The 14,173-nt window shown below is 41.5% G+C and overlaps 1 pseudogene; it reads left to right on the top strand.

Annotated features, from left to right (window-relative positions):
* The first annotated feature begins 8,631 nt into the window (after positions 1-8,631).
* Positions 8,632-8,750, top strand: LOC135268818 (5S ribosomal RNA; annotated as a pseudogene).
* The last annotated feature ends 5,423 nt before the right edge of the window (positions 8,751-14,173 follow it).

Here is a 14,173-nt window from a genome sequence, read left to right as displayed (position 1 = left end):
AGGAAGACAGTTATACATACAGTTACAACATACATAAATATATAGCATATATATTATTATATATGTTATCTATATATTATTTATATAGATCATTATATATATAACTATTATATATATATACACATAACTCCTAGGAATACATTTATAACACACATGTATAAATATAATATATATTGTTTTATAAATGTATGTAACTGCTAGGAATAAAGTTTAACAAGTCATGTGCATGACATGTGAAGAAAGCAGTAAAATTCTATTGAGAAACATAAGATGTTTGACTACAGGGAAAACTACGTCCTCTTTTTTAACACATACTAAATATTGTAAAAATAACAATTCTTTTGAAATAAAACTAAATTTAATGCAAATCCAAATCAAAAATCATTTAGGATTTTTTTCTTTGTTATAGAAAAAATTGATTTCAAATTTCTTCTGAATGAATAAGCATGCATAAATAGTCAGGCAAAATAATGAGAGAGCATTTGTCCTATTAGATGTTACAAGCATACATGTATAAACATTAAAACGTTATATAACAACAGAAAGCTCAATAGCACGGAATCCAGAATTCAGAAAAAGACTTATGCATGTGTGAGAGTCTGATACATGATCATGATGGACTATCAACAAAATGAGCTGGAAAAACTGACTAGTCATTTAGACAAAATAGAAATGATGAATCTCTATGCCCAAATAAATTTCAGAAGGAGCAAATATATAGACATAAAAATATGCATTTTAATTAAAATACTAAAAGAAAACATAGGCAACTGATTTATAATTTTGGCACACAACTTTTTTAGATGGTCACTTGCCCCATATATTAGTATTTTAAAGTTTGAATCAACAATTCCATTCATGAGATTTTCTTTCCCCCCAGTGACATAATGGGTCAAAGTGACAGAGAAAGTAACAGAGAAATATATACAAGTCATTAGCATTTTTGTAATGGTGAAAAATTGAAAACAACTTAAATGTTGATTAAATAAATTATAGCATACCCATACAATGAAAGCCAAACAGCCAATTAGAATGATGATATATCACCACACTGATACCCAGTTACCTGAGCATTGTCAATAGGAAAGGCTGCTGCTCCTGTTACAGCCTGACAGTTTATGTCTGTGCCTGTTGATCCACCCTCACCAACACCAGGGGGTGTTGTTCACATGCTTGCGATCTAGAGCTGTCCTTTCTGCCCATCAACAGGCAGTTCTGCCCATAGGCACAGGCCATGGGTTTCAACTACGTATGATTTGCCCTGTAATGCCCTCCAAATGGCCAGCTGAAAAGATTGATAGTCTAGAGCAGAGAGCCTGTGGCACCTGATCCACAGACAAGACCGTTAGGAGGCTTCTTTGTCCTCCTGGAAGTGCAGGCAAAGTTTTGGTGTTCATGCAAATGAGTGATCAATGACAGGCTATTACATCTACTGCAAAAATGTATGGCACTTCCCTCTCCACCTCCACAGTGGGCTGTGAAAGTTAATTGAGTTCAGGTTGTAAAAAACTTAAGCGGCTACATGAAATACAAAATCATTAAGCTTCAGAGACTGTAGCATTCTGCTTGTGGCCTTGGGACTGAAACACCAGATGTCATGCCCAATAATGACTTCACTTTTCATCCAACTTCAATAACTCAAGACTGAGCACATTTTGGGTTTTGACCTTGCACTGCTAGACCGAGATTCAGCAGAGGCTAACTACCCGCCAGGCTCCCTCCAGAGAACTGGGACCTCAGGATCATCTTCAACACCTTCACACAGAGTACTGAGACAAAACCCTCACCACGTAGACCCGCCACACCACAACGCCAAGTGGAGATTCACCGTTGCTTGAGTTGGTGAATGAAGAGGGTCATTGTTTGTGTTATTTGAGGGCTGTGGAGGGAAGAGAATTAGGTAAGCTCACTTAGAACTAACTAGATGGCCTACCCATCTGACAAAGGGCTGATATCCAGAATTTACAATGAACTAAAACAGATTTACAAGAAAAAAAACAAACAAGCCCATTCAAAAATGGGCGAAGGATATGAACAGATACTTTACAAAAGAAGACATACATGAGGCCAACAAGCATATGAAAAAATGCTCATCATCACTGGTCATTAGAGAAATGCAAATCAAAACTACATTGAGATACCATCTCACGCCAGTTAGAACGGTGATCATTAAAAAATCTGGAGACAACAGATGCTGGAGAGGATTTGGAGAAATAGGAACACTTTTACACTGTTGGTGGGAGTGTAAGTTAGTTCAACCATTGTGGAAGACAGTGTGGCGATTCCTCAAGGACCTAGAAAGAGAAATTCCATTTGACCCAGCAATCCCATTACTGGGTATATATCCAAAGGATTATAAATCATTCTACTATAAGGACACATGCACACGCATGTTCATTGCAGCACAGTTTACAATAGCAAAGACCTGGAACCAACCCAAATGCCCATCGATGATAGACTGGACAGGGAAAATGTGGCACATATACACCATGGAATATTATGCAGCCATCAAAAACGATGAGTTTGCATCCTTTGTAGGGACATGGATGAACCTGGAAACCATCATTCTCAGCAAACTGACACAAGAACACAAAATCAAACATCGCATGTTCTCACTCATAGGCGGGTGTTGAACAATGGGAACACATGGACACAGGGAGGGGAGCACTATGCACTGGGGTCTGTTGGGGGGCAGTGGGGGGAACAGCGGGGGGTAGGGAGTTGGGGAGAGATAGCATGGGGAGAAATGCCACATATAGTGAAGGGGAGGAAGGCAGCAAATCACACTGCCACATATGCACCTATGCAGCAATCTTGCTGCATATTTTTCACATGTACCCCAAAAGCTAAAATGCAATAAAAAATAAATAAATAAATAAATAAAAGAACTAACTAGAACACTTCTCAAAAAGATGTCTCAGCGTGGGGCATAGTTAAGACGTATACTTTAGAGTAATCATCTCCAAATGAGTGATTTTTGTTTTCTTGCTTATTTCCTTGTTTACTTGAGTTGTCCTGGCTCAAGGAATAAAGAAGACATTTATATAATAAAAGTGGTAGGAGTTACCCTTTCAAACCTTTAAGATTGATTTTCAAACTGTTAAAAATTGTTGTAGGTCCACCAAAAAGGTTGCCATAGAAGCCTGAAGTTATGACACCTGAAAAGATTGATAGTCTAGGGCAGAGGCCCTGCAGCACCTTGTAAGGAAGTGGTTATTGATTGCAATGGAAGAAGAAAGTGTAAGCTGCCTATGTTTCATTCAGGCCCAGACTAGCTCTGGTTAAAGAAGTCAATTAAAAGGAAGAAAAGATGAGGAAGTTCTGCAAAAATAAATGCAAGGATCAACTAGCAGTGGATAAAGACAGAACTGATCTCTGTGACATCTTTCCTCTTTTATTTGACATTTTTTCACTTCTGCATGATAAAGAAAATAGAGACATGGCATTCTGGAAAGAAAACTAAAACTATGTCTTTAATCAAGTCCACTAACCTCGGAAGGGAGGAAGACTGAAGTGTTCTTGTGGCTATGACCAAAAAATAATAGTAGCTGCTAAGACAGAAACTACTTGGAAAGACTATTGATTTTAGATTCAGAGAAAATGAATAAGGAAAAGTCAAAGATTGATGAGAAAGGTATAAAATGTGCTATGAGAATTTTTTCTAAAATTCCCGTTTGAAAAAATGAGTTTATAATGGTTTTTATGTTAAATTCCTTTAATAAAGTGTTACACATTTCCTGACTATGTATAAGAAATTCATGATTATGACTCTAAGAGACTTGAATAAAAGAACCCACATGTCTTTTGCCCTGTGATGGCCTACCTAAATTGCAGGGCTATAAAAAGGAAAAATCACCTTTAAAAGCTTCAACCCTAAAGTTGACTTTATCTTACAGCACAAAGCATTTCACATGTGTGCTAAAATATATACATATAGCCTATAATGTATATATAATTTCCTGATGAAATCTTGTGTGTTAGTGCACCTGCATCTGAGTACATAACCTCCCCACCTCTCTTTGATATTCTTATTTGTTCTGCTTTTCCATTTTACATATTTTCCCCTAAGTGCCAAACATTAATAAAATTGCTAGTATTAATTATGTTTCCCTCACTAATACATCCCTTTGAGCCTGTTTCCCCAGAAACAAATACCTGGGACAACCTACCCTTTGCTGACACATGAGAATCCTATAATTGCAGACAGGAACAAAGATTCTAAAGGTAGTCTGTCTTCAACTCTTAAATTCTTCTCCTCCTATCTCCTAGCCCTCCCCTCATCCCCGTTCATCTGAGCCCAGTTCTGCTGTGACAGATTGTCATAGTAATGACGGTGAATTATGGCTTTCTGGGTCTATGTCCCTTTGGTCCTTCCATTAAAAGATGGAGTCTATTTCTCCACCTCTTGAATCTGGAAGGTTCTTAAAACCTACTTGGACCAATAGAATGTAGCAGAAATAGCATCATGCAAGTTTTAGAGACTAAGTCTTAGGACCCTAAGACCACCATGCTGTGAAGAAGTCCATTCTGGTCTATTAGAGGATAAGAGACCGTGTAAAAAAGAACAGAGACATCCCATCCCACAGTCAGCACCATCTGCTGACAATAAGTGATACCATCTTAGACCTTCAGCCCCAAACTCCCAGGTGACAACAGCCAAGTAAGTGAGTCCAGGCAAGACAAGTAACAGAACCACCCAGATTTCCAGCCCTAAGGATCATTAGAGATAATAAGTCATTGTGCTTTTTAAGCCACTCAGTTTTAGGGTAGTTTGTTACACAGCAGTTGATAACTGCTACATCCTCCAAGAAACTATGTCTTGCAGAAATAGTTCTACAAAAGGATAAGAAATAAACCATAATTTAACCTCCTTCCTTGGATCTCCTACCACCCCAGGTGCACATTCTCCTGCGGCCTACATTCTGGAAACATGCCATTAAACATTCATTCTTTGGAGGAGACTTTGTTCTGGCCTGTCTCTTAAATTATTGAAGAATTCCTCTCATGTTTATTTTTCTGCCTGTTAACAAATGTTTGAGGGAGGAAAGAAGAAGATGGCTTAAGTTGAACTCCCAGAAGGCAGAGGCAAGATATTCAAACACCATTTTGTATATTCCCAGGATAAAACCCTGGACAGTAGGCAATGAGTGAATAAACCTTATTTGAGACTGGCAATAAGAGGGAAGGCTACCATCAAAGACATTGGGTCCCAATCTTATTCAGGATATGCAAAGCATCATGTAATTCATCTTAAAAACCAAAATGTTTTAAAGATCGGAACAGCCAGAGGCAGAAGCAAGATTGGGTTGTAATATTTAAAGGCTACAGCAAGATGTACATCAAATAGATTCTGCTACATTTTCAACAAACTCCCTTCTCAAATATGAAGTACATTAATAATTTGCCGTGAGGGGTAAAACAAATCATAACAGCATCTTGATGCAAGAGGAAAGTACATTTACGGGGAAAGTGCTGGATGTTTCTTTCAGCGAGGAATGGTGTACAGGATTCAGAAAATCCCCAGGGTTTGAAAATTCTGCTACAGAAGCACCAGTTACAACTGAATATCTCCTGGGTTCCCTTAATAATACCACAAAACAAAATGAATTAAAATTCTGGGAGTATTCTTCTGAGGAAATTTATGTTTCATAGAACAAAAGTCAAACATGCACAGCTTCCACCTAAATTTACCAAACTGTGCTGCAGACATGGTGAATAATTGAAAACTAATGAACAAGTGATTTTTGTTAACCTTACAACCTTGGATCTTTGTTTTTGTTTTTGTTTGTTTTTGTTTTCTGAGATGGAGTTTTGATCTTGTCGCACAGGCTGGAGTGCAATGGCAAGATCTTGGCTCACTGCAACCTCCCCACCTCCCAGGTTCAAGCAATTCTCCTGCCTCAGCCTCCTGAATAGCTGGGATTACAGGCACCCACCACCATGCCCGGCTAATTTTTTGTATTTTTACAAAATACACGTTGGGTAGGCTGGTCATTAACTCTTGACCTCAGGTGATCCCCCCTCCTCGGCCTCCCAGAGTGCTGGGATTACAGGCGTGAGCCACTGTGCCCAGCCCTATGGCCTTGGTTCTTTATCAGTCTACTAAACTTTGAATGCTAAACCAAACAAGGAGGTCATATAAACACCTAGAAGCAGTATTCAAATCTAGACCACTATTGAAATTGGCTTAGTCCAGTTGAAACCAACTCCAAGTTTAAATGACCTGAGTCAGGAAGTTATTTTGGGTAACATTTCTAAGCAAGGCAGTCTGACGAGTAAGATTTGCTGTTATTATGTTGTTGTTGCTGCTGTTGTGGTTTATATTTTTTGTTTGGTTTTGTTTGGTTTGGGAGTTTCTTTCAGTTATTCTTAATGTTCAGAATTTTTTATGTGCTGCTGCCAGATGTTAAGTGATAGCTGGCTCCTGACAGCCTACATTTTGGAAAAATAATAAAACATAGGCCACCAGAGGTATAAAATAAATAAAATCCACAAAACCAAGTTTATTAACTTTGCAGGCAAGGAAGCACACTCTAGTAAAGAAATTCACTGAATAGTTAGCAGAGAGGGAGAAAGTTCGGGAATTTTCAGTCTAGGAAGTGAGGGCTCACAGCAATTAAGGTTTGAACACCAGCATTGCAGGTGGCCTCAGGGAACCCAAAGGCCTGAATCCGATTGGCTCAAACAAATCCAGTCATTCATTGGTCAAGAAAGAGTCTTTGGTTGGGCCCAGTAGGGGTTTGGTGTTTGGGTCCACTTCAGTGCTTAGAATTGGTTAGGAGGAGACACAACATTGATTTTGATATCTCCGAGGGCAAATGTGGCTGAAAGTGGACATTTTTGCTTCGACAACTCCATCTGCTCCTCCTCTATGAAAGCTCCATCTAGGGCCGAGTGCAGTGGCTCATGCCTGTAATCCCAACACTTTGGGAGGCTGAGGCAGGTAGATCACGTGAGGTCAGGAGTTCGGGACCAGCCTGGCCAATATGGTGAAACCCAGTCTCTGCTAAAAATACAAAAATATCCAGGTGTGGTAGTGCATGCCTGTAATCCCAGCTGCTCAGGAGGCTGAGGTAGGAAAACTGCTTGAACCCGGGATGCAGAGATTGCAGCCTGGGCAACAAGAGTGAAACTTGGTCTCAAAAAAAAAAAAAAAAAAAACAACTCCATCTATGACAAGGGTGTGCATTTGGTGATTTGTCTCCCTTTATTCTTAAGCTCAGTTTTCTAGAATTTCGCAGTCAGCTTTGATACATGTAAAATGTGTCCTTGAATGAATGTAGTTCACATGTTCAGGGAGGCTCCACTGCCCTGCCCTGGTTCTGCTCTAGAATTTGCCCTTCTTCCAAATTCCACTTTTATCCAACATGCTTACAGAGTTTAAAATTATAACAAAATCCTAGCTTTGAACTTCTCTTTGAGCAGTGAATAGTAGTTGGTAAAAATACTTCTGTATGATTACATCAGACAATTGTGATACCTGAGAGCAATCATGTCCCCAGAATTCTTGGTAGATTTTAGGAACATTGACATGCAAATGTCAAAGAATGCTTTCAAAATGTAGCAGATTATGGAGAAAGGGGAGCGTGATAAAGAAGACAGAATAGAAGGTAGGAGGAAAGGGAAGAAAAGGAGCTGAATGAATATTATTGTCATGAAGTGCAAACAGAGATCAAAGAAAAAATGGTATGGGAGAAAAATGACAGCATTAAAGAAACCTAAATGAGCCAGGGTCGTGTGTGACCAGAAGGCCAGAGAGAAACAGCGGCAGCTGGAGAAGGCTGCAAAGCTAAGCAAGTTCATTTTGCACAGACTGGGCAGGAAAATGCTGTTGGCTAGAACAGAAAATAACGTGATTTTTCCCCCTGCTGATGCTTCCCTGGGATCCTGCCAAGGCTCTATTCTGCAGAACCAAAAACTAAACAGACTAATTTATTCAGATGTGTTCCCTTCATTCTCTCCCTAGAATGGTGTTAAACCTGCCCAGGATACCAGAAATTTCTGTGAATTTGGATGACAAGGCATTAGGCAGCATGTTTCTCTCCATCCCACAACACCTGCTGCTGAAGAGGAAGCATTTGCCCCGTGCATGCAAATTGTTTTTTGTAAATGAGGCATCTAATGAGCACTCTTATGGAAGTACCCTAGGGCAGGTAACACACACATGAGACACAAACTTAGAAATGAAAAATAAACTCATTATTTGCAAGCCCAGAGCTAAGCATTTGCTATAAAACCACTATTCTCAGTCTTTTCCTGGAACATAATTAATGGTTCTCCAAAATCCTTTGTGAATATTTGCCCAGCTGTGGCACCTGGAGCCCTGGCTGTAGGTTCAGAATCAGTGTTAGAGTTGTAAAAACCTTAGCGATCATCTAGGTACATGCATTCTTCTCTCAGAGGAGGACATCGCAGCCAAGAGAGTTGTGTAAATTACTCAGGGTTACACTACTAATTAGGAAAAGGTCTCCTAATTCTCAGTACAACGTTCTTTGCACTGCACTATGACACGCATCCTAACTTATCACCCACACTTCCCTCCTCCACCTTCATCATGTCCCTTGCCACTCAAGAATTCATTTTTCTGCCACAACAGAAAATCTGACAGACAGTGGTTAAAACCATAAAGATGTCTATGGCCATACCACCCTGAATGTGTCAGATCTCGTGTGATCTCAGAAGCTAAGCAGGCTCAGGCCTGGTTAGTACTTGGATGGGAGAGAGCCAGGGAATACCAGGTGCTGTAGACATTTTTTTTTTTTTTTGAGACAGAGTTTCGCTCTTGTTACCCAGGCTGAACTGCAATGGCGTGATCTCAGCTCACCGCAACCTCTGCCTCCTGGGTTCAGGCAATTCTCCTGCCTCAGCCTCCTGAGTAGCTGGGATTACAGGCACGCGCCACCATGCCCAGCTAATTTTTTCTATTTTTAGTAGAGACAGGGTTTCACCACGTTGACCAGGATGGTCTCGATCTCTTGATCTCGTGATCCACCAGCCTCGGCCTCCCAAAGTGTTGGGATTACAGGCGTGAGCCACCGCGCCCAGCTGCTGTAGGTTTTTAAAAAATTTTTTTAAATAAAAATAAATAAATACATAAAATAAAACCATAAAGATAATTCTTGTTTACTAGGTGAGAGCCTGGATGCAGTGGTCCCAGGGATTGTCTGCTGCTCAATGATGTGATCAAGAACCCAGGCTTTTCTCATCCTTCTGTCTGGGCACCCACAGTGTGCAAATTCTTCATCCTCAAACCTGTGACCTCATGGTGACCGGAGGGCTTCCACAGGTCCAGGCATTATGTAGTCACACCAGTGCCCAAGCAGAAAAGAAAGGGATGGGCAGAAAGGGGTTTTGCTTTTGGATAGGGAGGAAAATCTTTTCCAGATATAAGATTTCATTTTATGTCTCCTTGGCCAAAACTAGATCCTGGGGTCATCCCTAGCTGCAAGAAAGGCTAAGAAAGAAATTATCTGGCAAATGGTAATGTTGCCGTCATCAAGAAAAACAGGATTATGTCACAAGAAAAAAAGGTGTGTGGCTGTTAAGCAAGTATATCAGTTAACTATTGTCAACCTACAAAAAAGATACCAGAGAAAATTATCTCTAAATATGTTGGGTTAAGTCAGGAATAGAAATGAAGATTATAATCTGGAATGCATGAAATGGCAAGCCACCACTGCATTCAGTGAGGGAAGGGTAAGGGGATTTTTATTAGCAAAAGACAGATTTACACAAGCTGCTTAGAAACAGAGTTCATTGGTTCCAGAGGTTTGAAGCCAGAGTTCTTGTCAATTCATTGGTGGAGATGTCATTGCTGGGCTAGTGTTCTTTTAAGAACATGTTATGTGAATTACCGCAGTTCTAAAGAATGTCTGGTAATAAACCTTATCAAAGCAGGAGATGCATGAAGGACTCCAAAGGTTTTTAGAAAGTCCCTGGAAATAGTTCTTATCCCAGACACATAAGTGTGAGTCTCCTCTCCTTCTGGCCGTCCCGGCTCTATTTGGCCTGGATCTGACAATAGTGATTTCATCCTAGTATCTGCAACTCTCACACTATCAATGTGCAACAAACCTCTTCCAAAACTCAGTAGTTTAAAACAGCACCCATTTATTATTTCTCTGGGACATGGAGGTCAGCTGATCTGGCTGAGCTCAGTTGGGTGGTTCTGCTGCTCTCAGCTGAATTTGTTCAGAGAACTATAGATCACCAGGATATCCACACAGAGCTAGGCTCTGCCCGACATGTCCCTCCTCCTACTGGACCAGCAGGCTACTGAGGATATTCTTCTCATGGCAACGGCCTAGACACAGGAATGCAAGCAGGATCATGCAGGGCCTCCTACAGTCTAGACTCATGACCAGAACACCGTCACAGGCTGTCTCATTCTATTAGCCAAAGCTAGTCGATGGCCAAACCCGAAGTCAGGGCTGGAGAGACCTACTAGTGGGAGGAGCTGCAAAGTCACAGAGTGTGGGTCCATGGAAAAGCGAGGCTGTGGCTCTCCATAGTGGCTCATACCTGTAATCCCAGCACTTTGGGAAGCTAAGGTGGAAGGATTTCTTGAGCCCAGAAGTTTAAGACTAGCCTGAGTGACTTGGTAAAACCCTGTCTCTATAAAATGTAGAAAAATCAGCTGGGCATGCTGGTGTGAGTTCATAGTCCAGGCTACTCAGGAGGCTGAAGTGGGAGGATCACCTGAGCCCAGAAATTGGAGGTTGCAGTGAGCTATGATCACCACTACATTCCAGCCTGGGTGACACAGTGAGACCCGTCTCTCAAAGAAAAAAAAAAAAGAAAGAAAAGTGACGATGTGGTACCAACGATGCAATCTGGCTCACTAAGCAACCAACACTGTGCTCCACGGTTTTGCATTCACTCCCAATCTCCCTCCCCAACCGCACTCACTGTGTTTCCCTTTCGTTTCCTTCTCTACTCACCCCTACCACCTCTACCACCATTCTTTTCTTATATCTCTGTTCACAGTGGGGTGGCCATGGAAGTCCTTGGTGGAAAGTGAGTGGATGTGGGATGTGGGGTGCCGTCAACACTAGTGGGGTGCTCCAAGGCCCCTGCAGCCAGGAGCAGAGTTCTCACCCAGCAGTAGAGCTCTGCCTCCCCACATGTGTAGGGACAGTCAGTAGGAGGAGTGTGACCTCAATGCCTGGCTCTTCCCAGACTCAGGCCTGAGCCAGTCCTGCTGGTGTCCCCACCATGGAGCCTGCCAGAGGCCTCAGGAATCTTACATGACTGTGCCTGACTGCAAATGGCCGCGGAGCCTTTTCGGACACAGTCTCTGTTTATCTGAAGGCACTTTGGCTGTGCTGCCGTCCCAAAGCACCAAGGCATGACCCAAGCCTTGGATTAAACCTGCGCTTCATTCCTTTCTCAGTGTCCATTTCAAGTGAGAAGAGTGATCATGGGGAAGTCATCTTTTGCTTGCTTTGTAGGCTTTACTCACTGAGAAACAACTTGATACTGAATGCAGCCTGCTCGCCGTTTGCTTACTTGCCAATTTTGAAAAGTGTATTCACCAATGAATACGTTAGTAGTGTGTCTGTGTTTTCAACAGAAATGGTGGAAATTGATTGAGGCAGACCTTCAGAGTGAGGGTGGATCCCTGATTAGCCCTACGAACCAGCTGGGTTGATGTTCCTGGTTCTAGTCACTCCTCTCCTCCTTCCTTGGTTCAATTTTTCTTGCCATAACCTCATGTTCACAACTACTAAAGGGAACAAGGTCTTCTCAGCCCCAAACACAGGCTGCCTCTGCCAAACCACGCAGGCGATAAGTAGACACACCACCCCAGGGAACACATTTGGAACTTTTTTCTGTTCCATTCCCCTTTGATGGCAAAGGATGGCCTCTGACGCCAAACTACCTGAGCCTCCATCTGAGCAGAGGCTGGCTTTAGACGGCTGTTCAACTAAAACAAGAAGAAGCAGTGGGGCTGCCATGAGGATGCTCTTTAGTCCTGGGGACCTGGATTCAAACCCTAATTCCTTCTGTCCCTAGAGGTGAGACCTCAAACTGGTCACTCATCCTCATCCTTTCTGAGCCTTTGTTTCATCATCAACATGTGGACTTGCAGCCAGGGAAAGATCCTCAACATTCATTTTTCACGTGATTGACCAGATGAGCAGTGCCTTGAGGCATGAGCGACACAAATCTCTTCGCTTTGTAAAGTTGAACAACGCAGCTCTAAGAGCACTGCTGGTGCTTGAATGTGTCTAGCACTGGGCACTCTCCACACCTAATCAATCCTGGTATAATTCCTTCTGCTCTGTTATGGAGAAAGCACATCAGAGTCTATAAATAGTCAAGACACTGTGAGATAGTCTTTTTGGCAAATAGGTCAGTAAAATCAATCACTAGTTTGTTTCAAGGACTGGTGCCCTTCTGGGACAGCTCACGGAAGCTCAAAGACAGGGGATGTTGAGAAAGACAGACAAGGTCTTCTCTGATGGGGTTTATGTTCTAACAGTAGGATGTGTGCCATTAACAAGCAATTAAATAGATGCTAATTTCAACTAGTAATAAGTTTATGAGAACTGGAACAGTGCTATGGACTGAACTGTGTCCCCCCAAGATTCTAGATTAAAGCCTTAACTCCCACTGTGATGATATTTGGAGGTGGGGCCTTTGGGAGGCAATGGGGATTTGATGAGGGTCCTTGTGATGGGATTAGTGCCCTTATAAGAAGAGACACAAAAGAGCTTGCCCATTCTTGCTGGCATTTGAGGACACAGCAAGAAGGCAGTCATCTACAAGCCAGGACAAGAACCTTCACCAGGGATCCAAATTGGCTGGCACCTTGACCTTGGACTTCCCAGCCTCCAGAACTCTGAGAAAACAAGTTCCTGTTGGGTATTTTGTTACAGCAGCCTGAGCTGACTGATACAAACAGAATTATATGATAGAGAGTACACAGACATAGGAAAAGTCTCACTGAATAAAAGGTTTTGAGCTGATCCCCAAAAGACAAGGAGGAGCTGAGCATGCAAAGATTTTGGGGTAAAACGTTCCAGCCAGGAAGAGAAGCAGAAAGTGTAAAGGCCCTGAGGACTTCAGGAATTATTCAGATGTTTTAAAACAAAACCAGGCAGTGTGACTAGAGCATAGAAACAGGAGAAGAGTGTTAAGAGACATAAACAAAAGTCAGATTATTTAGGCCTATAAGGTGAGAATATTTCTGGAAGGATGTATAAGAAACTGTTAACTGTGGTTACTTCCAGAGGATAGAATAGTGGATAGGGTCAGGAGACTAATAGAAAGCTTTATTTTTTGTCATCTACCCTCCTTATCATTTGAATTTTTATTTAGATCATATATTAATTTTATACTAAAGACATGTTTATCATATGCTCAAATATAAGGTGATCTCAATATCAGAGAATCTTGCTTTTAAATAAAAACACCTAAAAAGTAAGTGTTTTGGCTAACTCGAATACATAACCCTTAGGGGTGTAGCAAAAATAGTCAAATATCTGCTTAACGTATTTAATGAACTACTTATACTTTTAAACATATTACTTTTTCTCATCTCTTATTTGTGCAACAACCTTATCTAAACTTTTCAATTTCTTGATCATTAGGGTCAATTTCTAACAAACGACTTATGAGTCATCTAAGAACTTTCCGAGTAGATTAACTTCCTGGTAATAGGTGTTGCTTGACACGTGGCATTGTCAGGGGGGATTTAGCTCAGGCCTCAAGTAGCCATTCACATTACTTCAGGAGAGGTGCTTTCATTTTTGTTTTTTTAATCTTATAGGTACATGTGATAGGAAAAGATGTCCTAACCCCCAGAACCTGTGAATATGTTAGGTTGCACAGCAGAGGGGAATTAAGGTAGCAGATGGAATTAAGATTGCTAATCAGCTGACCCTAAAGAATGGAGATTATCCTGGATCATCCAGTTACATCTAATGTAATCACAGGAGTTCTTAAATATGGAAGAGACTGCAGAAGGGCAGGTCACAGGAATGTGATACAAGAGTGACCCAACCTACTCTGAAGATGGAAGAGACGGCCATGAGCCAAGTGTGCAGCCTCTAGGAGCTGGAAAAGACAGACAAGAAAACGGATTCTTCCATAGAATCTCCAGAGGGAACACAGCTCTCAGGACACCCTGATTTTAGCCCAGTGACACACTTTTTGGACTTCTAATCTC

This window comes from Aotus nancymaae, unplaced genomic scaffold, assembly GCF_030222135.1.
Source record: "Aotus nancymaae isolate 86718 unplaced genomic scaffold, 86718_ANA_hifiasm-v0.15.2.pri h1tg000043l, whole genome shotgun sequence".
Classification (NCBI taxonomy): Eukaryota; Metazoa; Chordata; class Mammalia; order Primates; family Aotidae; genus Aotus; species Aotus nancymaae.
Note: the sequence above shows the minus strand (reverse complement) of the source record. Positions and strands in the feature narration are given on the sequence as shown.